Source organism: Mus caroli, chromosome 3 (assembly GCF_900094665.2).
Source record: "Mus caroli chromosome 3, CAROLI_EIJ_v1.1, whole genome shotgun sequence".
In the NCBI taxonomy this organism is placed as follows: domain Eukaryota; kingdom Metazoa; phylum Chordata; class Mammalia; order Rodentia; family Muridae; genus Mus; species Mus caroli.
In genome coordinates this window covers 124,949,863-124,954,387 of record NC_034572.1, presented here as the reverse complement: position 1 = coordinate 124,954,387, position 4,525 = coordinate 124,949,863, and the positions used below count along the sequence as shown (strand labels likewise).

The window sequence follows — 4,525 nt, the reverse complement described above, 5'->3', positions numbered from 1 at the left end:
TCCCCTCCCCTCCCCCTTGTGCTATTTAGATGCCTAAGTAGTAGTAAAGTGGAATGCAGCAGGTTTTTTCCCCATGATTTATTTACTTACTTATGTGGCTTATTCTGTGGTATTATCTGAAGAATATAGAATCATAGTTTTGGGTTTTGTTTTTTGTTTTTTAAAAAATCATGTTTCAAATTGTAATAAGACAGGAGTTTATCTTTAACACCGTCCCTTCTGTAGGGTAGGACAGAAGAAACAGAGAGAGCTAGGAGATTTAATTCTTTCAAAGGGCAAAGTCTGGGTTGGAAACCAGAAACAAGACTGTAGTATGCTACCATGCAAGTTGGCCTTTTTCTTTGCGTCTGAGTGTAGTAAGGACATAGACAGCACTGGGTGAACTTTGGCCACTCCTTATTTTATTAAACCCATCTGAACCTCTCCTTCATATATGCTGATACCAAGCTAAGTAATTCCACCATTAAAGAAGTCCTTGGGGCTGTCAGTATCTCCTGTCACACCAAGACTCTACATGGCTCCTAATTGTTAGTTTACTTTGTCACCTTAGTCTGCTTCTATCTCTCCATAAAAAAGGCGGTTCTCACCATCCTTTTTAGATGTCTTTGGTGTGACCATTAGCACCCCTTTCCTTCCCAATTCTCTTTCTTTTTCTCCAAGAGTTAAAACAATACTAAAGCATTATTTAACAGTTGCATATTATCCCATGGGCTAAGTGGTCGATATCCAGGACCCCGTAGCAAGGCCAGCCCAACCTCCAAGCTTCTCTTTCTGACCCCAGTAGGATAAACACATTACCCTCTCTAAAGGGGACTTTGACATTTCAGATGGTAGAGTCTTCCATACATTCCACACACACCTGCCTGCATTGTCCCTGCAAACTGGTTGTGCCCAGCACCTTGGTTTCCCTGGCCATCTTGATGGGCCGCATGTGACTCATGTCCACAATGGTGACCATCTGGCGGATGCCTTTCCTTTCCAAGTGGAATTTTATATATCTGCTAATCTATAAACGTGACTTGGAGCCCAGGAAAGCTGTCAAGCAATGTGACTGTACTAAATGAGAAAACCGAAACCCAAAGCTGCTAAATAACCCAGGTTTGGTCATGGTCTGCCCACTGTCACTGGAGAACAGGGTGCTGGTGTGCATCTTCCAACCCAGAACCCTTCAGTGACAATGTTAGTTTTTTAATATCTTTACCCACAAAAGGCATATGTCAGGTGATACCTGGATACCTCTTCCAAAACAGAAGCGGCAGACCCCTACAAGATCTTTCAGGATGGAGCTGAAGGCAACGCCAGGGTGGTCTCCCTGAGACAGTTTGGTCCCGTTAACATCTACCGTGTGGTTCTCTGTGTGGCCTGTACCTCACGCAGTCACCTCCCTAGCAGGACAAGCTCAGCATCATCTCATCCTGTGTTTGTGGAGCACATCTGCTCTGTCAGAAAGCAACAGGGGAAAGGTCGGGAGGTAAATTGACCCAGCCTGGGGACTCCTGTCATCAGTGGGAGACCACAAACCTTGTCCAGTGAGTCGGGACAAGCAGCCATGCGGACCTATTCACCTCTGACATTGCTTCTTCCACCACAGCAAAGACAATGTTCTTTATGCTGGAACTCATCCTGAGTCCGTGTCCTCACTTAGAGGAGCTGTTCTTTGACCTCCACACATGTGTCAAAGTGCGTGCATGCCCATACTTACAGACACACACATGCACAAATAAGAAAATAGGTATTTCAGGTGTGCAGGGAAGATCAAACCAATAATGCATTTGGAAGAGTATAAAAGTAGTGAGCTCCACCTAAGTGTTGGGGGCGATTAGGGAGTTTGTGTTTTGTATATCATTAATAAGTTATGAATTTGAAAGTTAGAAATAAGTATATTCCGATGCAGCCATGTAGAGGCAAGATCAGGGGCTCAAGGTCACCCTCTCGATACATCACAAGTCCAATCTAGACCCTGTCTCAGAAAAAGACACAAGCATGCATGAATGTACCCACATGCACACACACACACACACACACACACACCATCCTAACTTTGTTAAGCTAAACCGAGTTTAAGCTAGGTGCAGTGACTTATGTCTGTAGCTCCAACTACTTGAGAGGCTGAGGCAGGAAGAGGGCTTGAGGCCAGGGATGTGAGCTCATCTTGGCAACACGGTAAGAATCCCAAACTTAAAAAAAAAAAAAAAAAAAAAAGGTTGATGCAGAAACAAGAACATATTACTAATAAACTTCAGGAGCTAGAGAGATGCCTCAGTGGTTTAGAACATCTGCTATGCAACCACAGGACCTGAGTTCAGATGTAGCACCAGGTTGTAAGCAGAGCCTTGTCTTGTGCACCGTAACCCAGCACTGTAGGAGGCAGAGACAAGAGGTCTGCTGGGGTCGGCTGGCTGCTAGCCTATAGTGGACAAATGTGTGTTCCAGATTTGGGGAGAAAGCCGGCCTCAAAGGAATAAGGCAGCATGATAGAACCCTCAGTGCGTTCTTTCCTCAGGCTTCTCTGAAGCCCTCCAGAGGCATACACAGTTTATACACACACACACAGACACACACACACACACGTGTTCAAAAATATTTATAAAAACTAATTCCAGTTGTTTTTGCATAACCACTGTGGTGATAAAATCATTTAAAGTATGGGTAGTATTTATAAACAAAAACTTTGTTAACATAAAAAAAAAACCCAAAAAGCAAAAACATGGTTTCACAGCCTAAATTAGACTTGTTAGCACAGAGAATTCTTTTTACTTCTACCAACTTTATCAATGCCTGCACTTAGTATTGTAAATAAGGGAAGGGAATCTTCAGAGTGGTCAACATTTCTTAAAAAATCTCTCTCGCAGTTGATCTTCAAATACAGGCAGGCTGTGTTGGGGAGTGTGATCTATAGATACAGAGGCAGTCCTTTTAGCCGCCCCCCTTACCCCCCAGAAAGCTCTGGTGGCCTTGATGTGGTTTTGTTGTTTTGCTTTGGTTTGTTTGGGTTTGGTCTTTGGAAGGTGATGGCCACTTCAAGCTCAACAGGCAGTTGTTTTCTACTTTAGTAGTTATGATATTTTTAGTATATTTTACGAATTCCCTGCAGTCTTGTGTGAGACAGGCACTCGTCAAACAAGTGAATTTTTATTTATAGTTGGGTCTCGTCTTCAGGTTGCCTCTTTGTGTATTTGAAAATATTCTGAAACTTTCAAAAGAAAATAGAAATTTCAAGCACTTCTGGCAGTATCCCAAGTATATTCAGATAAGGTGTCCTTGACCTTGTTGATAAAGATTCTTTACTCTTTGAGTCCACTTTTCAAGGGTACAGCACCTGGGGGTTTAGTTTGTTGGTTGTGGCATTTTTGAGAAAGGGCTTCCCCTGTAGCCTGGCTGGCTTCAAACTCAGCATCCTCCTGCATCATCCTCCCAAGTGCTGGGATTATAGGTGTGCTCCATCACGCCCTGCCAGGACATTTTTGTGTGACAGTTATGTGCACATGCGGTATGAGGAAGTGATGCTAAAGAATGGTGACCACACCACTAAAATTTTAACACAGTCCCCAACAAGGGGAGAGTCAGTTTCTAACGAGAAGAAAGTCATAAACCAGTGTTTATTTTCAGGTGGCAACCCTAGGGAGAGGGTGGGCCTTCTTGAAGCCTAGCCAGCCACCTGTGCTGTGTTGGTTCATTTTGGGGTCTGGGGCCATTCCCTATGGGTGTAATGTGGGTGGGAAAATTAAATCTGAACATCAAAGTCTAGAAAGACAGGCAGTGCCAGATCCTAAAGAGCCTTGTGCGCAATTCTAGGAAAGGGTGGATGTCAGAGCAAACATCATCAGAAGAAAAACAATGGCCTGGAGGGGTGTTAGTAAGGAAATGTGCTCATGCTGGAGAGAGTAACAGATAAAAGATGCCAACTGGCTTAAGACTTGGCTTTAGGGGCTGGAGAGATGGTTCAGCGGTTAAGAGCACTAACTACTCTTCCAGAGGTCCTGAGTTCAAATCCCAGCAACCATATGGTGACTCACAACCACCTGTAAGGAGATCTGATGCCCTCTTCTGGTGTGTCTGAAGACAGCTGCAGTGTACTTATAGATAATAAATAAATCTTTGAAAGAAAGAAAGAAAGAAAGAAAGAAAGAAAGAAAGAAAGAAAGAAAGAAAGAAGAAAAGAAAAGAAGAGGAGAGTTGGTTTTAAAAGAAACTAGGAGTAGAGATTAAGTCAAGAGCTTTCCGATAATTTTCATGGCTAATAGAGCACAGTACATTATCCTCTGTCTTCTGTATAGTTACCGTTTTATTTTTCCTGATATCAAAATAAACAACTATGAGGCCATAGGAGGCTGTTTGAGGGATTTAGAGAGGATGGGAAAGCGGGAGATGGGCTGTGGGCTCCAGAGCAGTCGCTTTACACAGCTTGATGGTGGGCTTGGGTCTACCCTGGTTCAAGGATATCCCTGCTCTCAGTCTCTGTGAGTTGCTCTCTCTCTGCCTCAGTGAGCTTCTCTCTCTCTCTCTCTCTCTCTCTCTCTCCCTC

At 43.6% G+C, this 4,525-nt stretch overlaps 1 protein-coding gene and 1 pseudogene across 4 annotated transcripts in view; one reads left to right on the top strand and one right to left on the bottom strand.

Annotated features, from left to right (window-relative positions):
* Nucleotides 1–4,525, top strand: part of Sgms2 (sphingomyelin synthase 2) — a 76,801-nt gene that overhangs the window by 38,725 nt on the left and 33,551 nt on the right. The gene's annotated exons all lie outside the window — the stretch shown is intronic.
* LOC110291926 lies at nt 686–940 on the bottom strand (annotated as a pseudogene).